Raw genomic sequence first — 13,106 nt, forward strand, 5'->3', positions numbered from 1 at the left:
GTTTGATCGTCTCACTCCGCCTGGGCCGTGACCGACTCCGGTGGGGCCGATCCAAGGAACTCACTAAACCATCCAATAGGTAGTAGCGACGGGCGGTGTGTACAAAGGGCAGGGACTTGATCAAGGCCAGCACATTCTCATTTATTCCCTGTAAAACAGTATCCAGGTGCTCATGCAGGACCTCGGGTCACTTCAGTCTTTATTATTCTGTCTGGAATTTGGAAGCAATACTAGACTGTGTCCAGTTTTTCTCTGTACCAGCTCTGTGCAGGTTGTTAACAAAAGAGGAAAACTATCCTATTTGGTTTGCAACAACTGTTTTCATTTGCTGAGTTATCAAAAGAGGCATCGTGTATCATTGAAGATAAAAATTCATTTTACTTTTGCACTTCAGTACATTTTAGAGCCTGTACTTTCTTACTTTCACGTGAGTAAAGGAGTTGAATCAGAACTTCTACTTTTACCAAAGTCTTTTTTTACACAAGTATCTGTACTTTTACTTAAGTTCAGTCAGACAACACACGTTCAAATGTTTATTGCAGCATTAGAACATAGTTTATGTTTGGAGTCTAGGCTCCCACTCAATCACTCCCCCCGATATGATTACACAGATATGATGGGAGTGACCAGCAAACATTTGTAACCCCCCGGAGGCTACAGGTGGATGCTGGGGTGGTGGAGGGCCTGAAGCAAGTGGTAGCAAAGGGGTTGATGGGAAATTCCTCTCTGCTTAAATAGGCTGCCTAATAAGGTGGGTGTGTATAATAGATGATTGTGGTGAATGAGGTATGTCACATGATGTGTGTCACATGATTGGAGCAGCACAGCTGGAGTTGGCTGCCTGAACCATCTCACAGGGTTCGCTCCATTAAAGAATGTGAGTACTTTTTCCACCTCTGGATTTCACCCTGGCTGATGCACACACTGCACACACAAGACATATATTATTATGTATATTATTACCTTGATAAAATCCTTTCTGTAATAAACAGCTCCACTTGCTGGACCACATCTTATTCCTGAACATCTAAAGGGTTGTGCCAACTGTGAAAAAGATCATTGGTCAAATAATTTGTACCAATAAAAACTGCAAGGGACAAATGTCAGTACAGTGTTTGAGCAAGAGTTTAAGACTGCAGGATTTCTTTATAATAAAACAAAATACCCTTGGTAACAGGATATCTAAAATATTGTTCATCATGTTACATGTGTGGAGGGGAAGTAGTGTAGTTAGAGTGTGTACTCTAACATGGAACCATGCACAGGCCAAGCAATCTTCCTCATGTATAGTACAGAGACTATCTGGATATCTTTTGTGACATTTTTAAATTATGAAACAATTGGTCATCAAAAGAAATGTTGTCTGCAAGCCGCTAATTATTCTAACAATTAAACATTTCTTTAATAACTTTCTGCAACTGTAGGTCAGTCAGAGCAACTAATAGGTGTGTACCAGTGCAATGTTATGTTCTGCAGGTTTACAAAAAGATGTAAGCTATGGTTGTAAACCTAAATAATTATCTGACTAACTTTCTGTGTGTTATAGAAAGTTTTCAAAACTCACTTGGAGATGTACTTGCAGTATCTTGGACTTTGCTCTGAAATCCATAAGAGCATCAAGTGCATGCATCGTCTGCATTTCATGCTTTTTCCATTTTGATGAAGATTATATTATTATATAGGTTCTTATTTTGTACAGTAACATGTTTTCATCATGTACCAACATTTATTTGAGACAAATCTGTCCTCACATGCAGGTGGGAATCAGCCAGTAAAGCTGTTTATCAGGAAAAACCCTTCAAGATGTCTACAGGATCCCAGCAAACAGCTTGACCTGGGGATTCCACAATATTTAAAGAATTCACTTGTTTTCCAATCTCATCTTAGTGGATCATGTAAAGGAAAACAAATGTAGTTAGAATGAGCAATAAAATCATTAAAAAAAAGACAACAGCACCCTTCTACTTCTCTGTAGTAATTGATACTGTGACTTTGTGTCACAAGATGAGCTAAAACCCCACAGACATTATTATAGACAAAGATCCTCGAGGGTGAATATACAGTGCAAATGACAAACAGGAGACAAACAGGTGGAGGCTGGAGAAGCAGGCTTTTGTTATTATGTACTTTTTCACCATTTTCTATTTTCTTCCTTTGTTCTAATAGAGGGTAAAGACAAGGAGTCCGATCAGCAGATGGATCATACCCAGACTGATACAACAGGCACCACTAGTTGGGCTATTACAGAAATTGGTGTCACAACAGGTTATGTTACCACTTTGCAGGGGGAGTAAGCTTCCCAGTTCGGAAGCTTCTGCACACGTGTTTGCAGACGCACAGCCAAGAAGTGGAAAAGTGTCCGATCCATTTGTCACTGGAGAAGAAGAGACACTGTGTTACTACAAAATGTTATTTTTATTTATAATATCACTTCTTGTGAGCATAGACTTTATATAAAGATGAACGGCATGATAGCTTGCAAAAGTGAAGCTAACTCTTTCTGATAAGTTTTATTAATATTATTATTATTAACAACAATACTTCAGTAATTAATTATTATATATGTACGCTCCACCCTGCCATTAGTGCTGTTTCTTTCTGTCCTGTTTTGTACAAATTCTTTTCTTTTCTCTTCTAGTCTCTTTTTGTCCTCACTGACACATGTAAAGTGTCCTTGGGTCTCTTGAAAGGTGCTGCATAAATACAAGCTGTTATTGTCATGACTAATATCTGAAATGTTATGGATTAGTAAAGACTAACATACAGGTGTGATTAAAAATGCCCACAAGTTAAGTACATAATTTAATATTTTTCATCACTTTCCCCACACAAGTATGGATTTGATAACAATCTTTCAGATTGTAGAACAGTTCATATATATATTTGTATATATATACAAAGATTAACTTCAAACATAGTATATAAAATATATTTACAAGACTCACCACTGGCTTGAAAACAGCGATCCTCTGTTCCCCTACATTGTACCAAACCGGTGCATTGAGAGGTGAGGTTACAAGTGGCACACTGAAGGCCGTTAACTGACCCAACAACAGGAACTGAAATAAACAAGAATAACATCATTTATTTTCAGGAAATGGAAACAGAACATGTCAGAAGAGGGATGTTGTTAGTCTTTGCTTTTTTTAATTAAGTTACTCATTGACTAGTGCTTACAAGCTTGACTGTCTGAGTTACAGTGAGGTAAGTGGAATTACAACCACTTTTACATTTCAGAATGAGTTATGTAGATTTCAGAAGAAATCTATTTTTTAAGAGTCAAATTATGTGCAGTGTTTCAATTATCATCTGTTTTAACTGTGAACTGTTGTTTGTAATTGTTGTAATGTTTTACTCTGTTACATGTATTCCACTAGTCTTGATCACTGTATATGTTTATAGGAATAAAGATTATAACAGCATTACAAAATGATTGTACAACATGTCACAAAGAAGATGCCACTAGTTTTTCCTTATCTTATCTATCTTAGATAAAAATAATAGATAATACTAATTTATAAGATAGTCATGTACATGTACTTACAAGGCTGAGTGGCTGAGTTGCAGTTATCTGTGTTGCAGCACAATGCAGATGCAAGCGCACTCAAATCACCGAAGTTAACTGAAAATGTCTGAGGGCCTGTGGCTGGACACAGGGAGGAGGATGCACACGCCTTGAAGACAAGCTGTTCTGAAGTCCCAGATGAATTGACTACAGAGTCAAAGTGCAGTTTGTTAATATTGTTTAACTTTACAGTACATTTATGTTACTGGAAAGGAATGTAGAAATGTCTACCTTGAAGGGAGCCTGTTATACACATGTCCTCTGAGGAACATGTAACTGGGATCTGGGTTGTACATGCCGGATTTATGCAAGTTTGACACACGAGTGCTCCACCTGATGTGTGGAGAAAAATAATCAGTTATAACCTATTGATTGTTATGGTTTATCAAAGCTCAAAAATATAAGAGGTGGAATGAAAAATAACTGATAAAAATGGGGTCGATGAAGATGCATGTGAACTGGAATGGAGTTTTTAAAATGTATGTAAAATGAAAAATGTAATAATGAATTCTAAAGTGATGTTTAGTTTACCTCTTTAGTCTGGTTCTTGAAGTGCTATACTTTAACTTTTTACAGTATAAGTTCTCCCCCTTAAGATCCATAAATAAGTTATTTTAATTACATCAAACTGGCTATCATTTAGTGTAAAAGTAAAATCCCCGCCTGAAAATTGGTGGTGGTGAAATGTCTTTAATTAGATTCAAATGAGGCTCTGTAGCTGCTGAAACAGTATTGAAGAAATGAAAAGTAGAGTTACCTGTGCTGCAGAGCGCCCAGAGGAGAGTCAGAGAAAGAAGCAGCTTCATCTTGATCAACAGGTAAGTACCACAGGTAAGTAGCACAAGTTCCTCATACTACCCTTATCAGCACAGTGACACTTTATATACTTGGCATGTGTTGAATATATTTACGAGTGACGCATGTCTACAAACCTCAGGGATTGGGTGTGTTCTCAAAATTTTTTTTTCTCTATATTTTTATCGAAAATATGGCACAAGGGATTCATATAAAAGAAACAGGGAGAGTCATCGTTAAGGCCTCTAGGAACAAAGATCAGAAACAATAAAATAAATAAATAAAAATAAAATAATAATAATAGTAATAAAATAGAGAGTTAACATAAAATTAAATTAAAATAAATAAAAAAGGAAGAAGAGGGGTGGGGTAGGGTGGGGTAGGGTGGGGCCCATCAATCAGGATGGAGACAAGGAAGAGAGTTGAAGAATGTAAGAAAGATTGCCAGAACTTATCACTATTATCTCGCAATGAATATTTTATCTTCTCTAGTTTAAGAAAAGACATGACCTCACTGAGCCACTGGAAGCTGGAGGGAGTTCTAGTGGACTTCCAGTGAGGCAGAAGATGGCGTCTTGCAAGTAAAGAGGTAAAGGTCAGAATGTCTAGTTGCATGGAGGTGTAGCGGCTATAATCTTCAGGAAGCCCAAATATAGCAATGTGGGGAGAAACATGGGGGTTAAATTGCAGGATGAAGAATGACTTTGTTAATATATCCAACATCATTGATAGTTGCGACAGTCAAGCTTTCAAAAAATGAGTTCTAAATACCACTTTGAACTGTATGAGTGTCAAACGAGCGCAAATTAAGCCTGTGTGGATCTTGTCTAGTGCCTTATCCCACCAATTATCTTCCAGGCTCAACCCCAGCTCATTTCCCCAGGCCGCTTTGACCTTAGTGGCTGGTGAACTGTTATAGGATAGCAATTTGTTATAAACCTTCAAAATTAAAGATGTTTGGAGGGGATTAGAGCAGAGAACCTCATCCCATAATTGATTTCGAAATGAATAAGGAAAAGTTGGAAACAAAGAGTTAATACAGGGGTGGCTGTGGCTGAGGGGGTAGAGCGGTCGTCCTCCAACCAGAAGGTCGGAAGCTCGATCCCCAGTCTTCCCATCTGCATGCCAAAGTGTCCTTGGGCAAGATACTGAACCCCAAAACTGCCCAATAGAACATCAAAAAAGTGCTAGCTATAGAAGCACTGTATGAATGTGTGTGTGAATGGGTGAATGGAAAACTGTAGTGTAAAGCGCTTTGAGTGGTCTTCAAGACTAGAAAAGCGCTATATAAATACAACCATTTACCATTTACAGTGTCTGATTTGAAAATAGCGAAAGGGATGAGAGGTAGGGAGGTGAAATTCACACAACACGTCTGCAAAACTCCAAAAAATACCATCCCTATAGAGGTTTTTAAAAAATTTCAGGTCTTTAGCATGCCATACAGAAAAGGAGGAATCTGTGAATGTGGGCTGGAATAAGTAATTCTCTAGTAAGGGAGCAAAAGTTGAAGCTGAAGTAAATTTGAACTGTCTCCTGAATTGGTACCAGATCTTGATGGTGGAAATTACCACTTGAGGGCTGTTTGGAGGGGGAGGTAAGTAAAAGTTGACAGAGAGGACGAGACACAAGACTGTGCCTCTAGCTTACACCATGGTGAATCGCTTAAGTTAAATCAAAATGATTTTTTTTGGAGGTGTACTGCCCAATAATACATTTGGAAATTGGGGAGAGATAATCCACCATTAAATTTGCATCTCTCCAGTAGTGTTTGCAGATTCTGGGTGCCTTTCCACACCATAAAAAAGAAGAAATTGTCTGATCAATAGTTTTAAAAAGGATTTTGGCAAAAATAGAGGGAAACAATTGAATAAAAACAGAAATTTGGACAAGATGTTAATTTTCACTGTATTAATCTTCCAATCAACCACAAAGGTTAACTTCTCCATCTCTGAAGGTCAGATTTGATTTTGGACATCAAAGGGGAGAAGTTGGCAGAAAAAGGAGACGTTAATGTTCTGGTCACATTGATCCCTGTGTTCTCATTTTTACAGTAGGATCATTCAGACTGTCAGTCCCTCGTTTGTCTCAAGAAAAATCACATCAACATTCTTTTTAATGTGTTCAGTGTAAACCTGTTTTGGATTATATAGCAAAGGATAAAGTAAAAATGTCCAAAATAGAAACCAGAATGGTTTCATGTTTGTAAGAGTCTATGAAGGATTCTAATTGTTATTAATCAGAATGTCATAAGTTGTCTGTCTCCTCCATACAACAGCTAGTGTGTTGCTCCAGTCTGATACACTGATACAACAGAAAGCAGAGATGAGATGTTACATTTACTGATCATTACTCAAAAATGATTCACTGCAAGACACTAGGGGTTCAGAAATAGCCACATTAGCATTCTAATTAGTTCAAACAAAAAGTATCTGTATACTGAGAGTGTTAAAGGGGAAGTTCTCCTCATGGCAAGATTAAATCTTTCTTTGTTGACTTTGTTTGTTAATTATTATCATGCAAAGTTATTCTCAGGGTCAAAAGAATGTGGCAGAGCAAGTAGTTTTTGTGTTGGACATTGTTTTGACAGGAAGGAAACTGTCTGACATACTGACTCACACTGCTCTGACTTATAATTCATTGTCACACTTCGTGTTTGCCTATTTTTGTTCCATCTGAAATAAAAAATAATATTCAGAGCACTAAAAACTGTATCATTCAAGTGCTTCAGAGGACAAATAAACATGAGGTCTTTGACTTAAACTGAGCTGAATGAACAAAATGGTGAATAAAGTTTTTTCAAAGAAACAAAACAGACATACCAGAATGCATCACTTGAGAGTGACATGTCTTTGGTAGATAGAAGAAAACAGACATGATGTAAACTTGCTGTCTTTCATGACTGCTTCTTTCCACAATGACTAAAACAGTGCACAATGGCATCAACAGTCGCATCTATACGGTGTTCTTGTGAAATGATCTTAAATCTTCTCACCATAGACAGATGGACGACACATCTCCACCTCCTCCCACTATCCAGTAGTGAAACTCAAATAAGAACACTGCCATCTCGCACCTTTGGAGCCATAGTCTGCATAGCAGCAATCGTGGGATTGCTGATTGATATTTAAACAGCTTTGTATAGGAACAATTCTGTCCCAAGCTTTGATCCATATAAATGGTTAATCATTATATCAGTGATCACGACCGGTTTCCAGTGTGAAACCAAACTTATTATAAACACTTGAACATTCATCAGTGTGATAATAACTACTTACAGTCACAGCATCCAGCTTTGAGAAAATGTTGTATAACATGTACCTTGACCTTTTACTCTTGCCCATGTGCCATCCTTTAACACATGGGGTCACAATTTATGAGCTATACTGCAGCCAGCCACCAGGCCTTTTTCCTTCCAGGGGCTTTTTATAAAAACATCTTTTGAGACCAAAATAAATATCAAATACATACTGTGTAGCATGATAACCTCTACAGTTCTATGGCTGTAACAGTTTCCTGTTTGGGGGAACTTTGAATGTCAGATGATAGTAATGATTATCATGATGCTACTGGCAGCTGATTTACAGAGTTTCGGTCAGTCATGCTTGAGCAAACTGAAACAAAAACATGTCATCCTTAGCAGCTTTTATGATTTCATTTTGTGGATTGCCTGGCAGAATAGCTGGTTCTGCTTCACCGTCTTTTGATTACTCTTCATTTCCTGAAACCTCTCACCAAATACCTGAAAGAGTTTTGCATCCAATGAAGCAGAACTAAAGCTGTGGCTTAAGTTGCACTTCACATTGTAAAGCAGATGTTTGTTCGGACTTTGGAGTGTGACGTTCAGAAGTACTTGACAATCCCCCCTCATTAATCCAAATCATACAGCCAGTTGATATCACAGACTTCTGCTTTTCCCCTTCATTTGCATGAATTTGTCTACTTTTCCCCTGAGATTGTAAAAACCAGTGAACCAGATCTCCATACTTTGTCTCAAGCTCTCTCATTAGCTCTGTAAACTGAGTTGTTGTTTTAACCCTCTGCTTTTCAATTAATTACGCTTATACAAGGTGACAAATGACATTTGTAGAGCATCAGTGGCTTGGGTTTGTCACTGACACACTGACTTGACTTTTACTGCAATAAATAGTTAGTCCATTTGAGAGCGGGATATTCTGCATCTGCCTTTCTCATGAAACAACTTTAAACTATTTAACTTAGTTTTCATCAACTCACCTTAAAAAGGCATCAGGGGGAGTACAGTTTTGATGTGTTTAAACTTTAGGTGAGTATTTCTATTTATGGTTTGGGTGTATACAGCAAAATATTATATATTTTACTCTAAAGACATTTATTTGACACCGCAAACACATGAATAATGACAAACTTAGCAGCTGTGGAGTCAGTGGCAGGACAAATGTTAAATGTTATACATAAGGCTCAAATTTAACTGTGACTCAGTTTCTTGTATTTGACCTATAACAGTGTACTTTTCCATAACCTTTAATCATGAATCATCCTTTGATTAATAATTAAAGAATTCAGTTGAAACATAGTTCAGTTGATGATTGTTCTTGAGAGTGTGCTGTGACGACACAGCCACCTTCTATTACATCACTGATCAGTGAAGCAAATGAAACGTTCTGTCCATTTTTCTCCGGAAGGTTGTGTCACACGCACACCGTCACCCGCTACATGTGACCTTGACATTATCTCTTTGTGTACACAAGCCTATATGTTGTGATTGGTATCTTAACATAACCTTTTTATTGGTCTCTACACCTAATCTAACCTTACTTGACTGAACCTAATACAAAGTAGCCGAACCTAACCCGAAGTAACCTTATCTACTCTAATGTGAATGTACCTAACCCAACCTAACCTAACCTAATTTAGGTAGCCTTATCTAATCTAATCATACTCAACCTAACCTAAAGCTAAATTGCCCGACCTAACCTTTAATATAATCTAATGTAACTTAATCTAACCATCCTCTGCTTATTTAAAGTTAATCTTTAAAGGAGTTCATGTCTACCGGTGAGTTAACTGAGACATCTAATAACCAGTTGTGTTGTACACATTGTCCTAGACGGCCGATGTTAGGTTAAGTGAGGCCTGATAACTAAAAGATATCCCTGTCGCACTTCGAAGCTTGGTATTATAGATCCTTGTTCTTATGTCTATGGATCTCTGCCTTGTTTTTCTACCTGCATGCTTGCTTGATTTCCTCTTCAGTATTTCTTGTGCTCAGGAGTCCTGCTTCATCTGTCAGCCAACCACACCAGAAGCAGTCAGCCACTCAGCCTCTGCTCACTCAGGTGGGAGCAGTTAATCACACTGCTCCCCACCCCTGAACCCAGCAGTGCAGCTGCTAGTTTCTCAACCTGCCCAAGACCACTGTACCTTTACAACTCAGCCCTGGATCAAAAGACCTGAATCCTGAATAAGTACATTACAGTAATCAGTGTCTCTGACATAAAAGCCTATTCATGAATACATTTTCACATAATAACAGCATAACCTGCAGTGAGGAGATCCAGCGGCTGCTCCTGAGAATATCTTGGTCCACAATACCAAGGAGAAGCTGCAAAGGGAGTAATTAGATGTAATTCTGCTCAGTATCAAATATTGCGACAACAAAACAAACGTCAATGACTCAAGTGCCATCACACAATTCTTACAGGATACATCCATTGATGATCCACATAATGAAGCTGTTTCCCCTTTACAATGCCTCACTGTGTACAATGAACACAGTGAGCAGGAGTCAGTATGATACTTTGTATCGCCATCTTCTGGCAACTTACAACTTTACATAAGGTCAAGAGACACACTGACGACTATGTTGATAATGAAGTGACTCAAAGGGAAGACTTACATCAACTGGGCAGAAACAATGGTCCTGACAGAGTCTAGTCACTCCTGAGGGTTTGGGGAAAGGTGATGTGTCCCATGATGACCTTAACATGAAGGGGTCAACTGTATTTTTCATGAACTACAATACTGTTGAACTTTTTCCATATTGCCAGCATGTGTTAAGTTGTTCATTTATACACTTGTTTTACCTACACTCCCTTTGTTTGACTGGTTTGATGATGAATTCAATAAATTAACTACATATGAAATGATGCTGTCACCTTCACTCAGGGATTTTGGGTGAACATAAAGCTTATGTACAGGATAGAATTCCAGTGAAAAGCAGGGTAAGTTGGTAGGTTAGGAACTTGATACATGGCCATAGGAAGTTGAGGGCCATCCAGTGAGAGTCCCTATGCAAGGCCCTTAATGCTAATGTGGCGATACCAATTGAAGTGCAAGTGGCAGATCGAGAGAATTGAATACCAACAACGCCACCTTAGGACTTGCACCTAAAGAATATCTTTTTACTTTAATTTCTCTGAGAGGGTTTCCCAAAAAAACAACCCATGCCCAGGTACATACACGAATGAATACAGGCACAATGTAGAGTCACTTAACAATTTTTATTATTCACAGTAATAAATAATGCCTTTATTGAGTTAGGTTTCTCTTTAAAACACAATTCTATAGTTCTTATTTTCCCACAATACAATAGTGAGCCTTACCCATGACCCCGAGGTGTAGTGACGGACAGAGTTAACGCGAAATAACCAAACAAAAGAAAAAGAAAGAAACCAAGCAAAAGATCTATATACAAAAAAACTGCATACTCAAATCACAACAAAAGAAAACATGCAACATGCATCAGTTCTGCAGGTCCTTCACTATGCTGTACTAACCCCCACCAACGAGTCACGGTCTGACTGAGGTCAGTCTTGGACTATAGTACATAACATTAAAACAGCGTCTAAACCACGAAGGCAGAGCGTCTAAACGGCGCAGGCAGTGCAGCTATACGCCTAAATGAGCGAGGCACAAAGAAATAAACAATAAACTAGAGGCAAGCTCTGGAAGTAAATAGGCAAGGCAGGGCAACACAGCAGCCTAATACCAGGGAAGACACACAGCCAGCTGTTAGGGTACAATACATAGACACTAACAGACAAAATATCACTATGGTTGCGGCACTGTTTACCTGTGCAATTAGCTGCAGCGGGCACACATCAATAATCTAGCCGTTAGCAGCTACGGTAGCGGCAGCCGCTAAGGGACACACACACACACACACCATCTCGGCTCAACACACCAACCTACAACAAAGAACTGTCAACACGGCATCTTATAAGAACTTCACAGCGTCATGAGACTGTGCTACATACCTGGAGAACGAACCCACGACACATACCACGCCGGTACACCACGGCTCGGCGGAACTGCACGCCGGCCAGCACTCGCTTCAGCAGAGGAGAGAGAGCGACTAAACCACAGCAGAGTATATATACAGGTCCGCATTAGCGGCCGATGACACGGCTGGTAAGGGGCGTGCCACACACCCGCCACGACCACCATGCCTGCCAAAACAACAGACTGAGGGGCATAATCAAAATGCAAGAAATACACTGTTAACCACCATCCGGTTACACTAACAGCCCACTTCAGTTATGGTTGTTGCATATTACAGAGTCATACCAGCTTGGATGTCACCCATGTCAACAAGGTCTACGTCAGGTATTGGGGGACCAGGACAACCTGATTAGAAATGGGCTACTGAGGAGCAGTCGTTGGTGTAGAGGGAGAAAAGCAGTGGGGAGAGCACACATCCTTGGGAGGTACCAGTGCTGATGGTCCGGGTGCTGGAGGTGATATTTCCCAGCCTTAGGTGGGTCAACACTAGTGTCTGAAACAAATTCATGAACAGAGACATCAGGGCAACGGGACTGTAGTCATTTAATCCTGTGATGGAGGATTTCTTGGGGACTGGGATGATGGTGGAGCGTTTGAAGCAGGAGGGGACTTCACACAGCCCTAGTGATCAGTTAAAGATCTGATGAAGATGGGGGCCAGCTGATCAGCACAGACTTTCATGCAGGAGGGGGATGAATAATGTGACAATGTCAAATGTGGTAAACTATGTTTACAAATGTCTAATGTACTATACCACTGCTTAAGTCATTAAATACACTGCACTGATTAACTGATCCTAATAGAAGTGACTGCCTTACTACATCATTATACTATACCTCACCTGGACCATAATGTTTCAGCAGCGGTGGGCAAACTGGTACCTGGTGTGCCAAGGTGCATCTGAGCAAGGCACCAAACCCCCAACTGCTCTATGGGCACTGTGTAATGGCTGCCCTGCTCCCCCTCTGTAATGCATGTATTGTGTGTGTGTGATCTGAGAGAGAGCAAGACAAATTTCAATTGTGTGCAACATGACAATAAAGTAAGTATCTAATCTTAATCATTTTAAGTGTCCAGCAGGTGGTGATCTTGCACAACTTAGATGGAAGAATCTTTGTTAAGCCTCTGTTGTGTTTGATGTGTTCTCAAAAATGTCAAGTAAAGATGAAGTAAAAATGTTATTTCACAGGAATAAATTCAAGCTTTTTCATCACACAAAACAAATCATCAGTTGTCCTTTTAACTCATAGTTACTGAACATGAAGAACATGCTTTGGTTAAAAAGGTACATGATAACTTACCATTTCAAAAAATTCTCTAGAAAAGATTCGACCAATTACGACCTTTTCTATTTAACTGTTTAATAATGGGAGCCAAAAGATGATAGTCCCTGCTGTTTATTAGAAACCTGAGTCCCACCAAGTATAAACAAACCAATCTTGTACAGTATTTTTGTGCTGGAATATTCCATAGCCCTTTGTTT

The 13,106-nt window shown here is 39.2% G+C and overlaps 1 long non-coding RNA gene across 1 annotated transcript; it reads right to left on the bottom strand.

Moving 5' to 3' along the window:
- Nucleotides 1–520: 520 nt before the first annotated feature.
- On the bottom strand, nucleotides 521–4,421 carry LOC138410787 (uncharacterized). Its single transcript, XR_011243379.1, has 5 exons — nucleotides 4,323–4,421; nucleotides 3,797–3,898; nucleotides 3,545–3,712; nucleotides 2,946–3,059; nucleotides 521–2,374 (listed from the first exon to the last, which is right to left on the bottom strand). It is a non-coding gene; the product is annotated as an uncharacterized lncRNA (long non-coding RNA).
- Between the last annotated feature and the right edge of the window lie 8,685 nt (nucleotides 4,422–13,106).

Source organism: Paralichthys olivaceus, chromosome 7, assembly GCF_024713975.1.
Source record: "Paralichthys olivaceus isolate ysfri-2021 chromosome 7, ASM2471397v2, whole genome shotgun sequence".
Lineage (NCBI taxonomy): Eukaryota > Metazoa > Chordata > Actinopteri > Pleuronectiformes > Paralichthyidae > Paralichthys > Paralichthys olivaceus.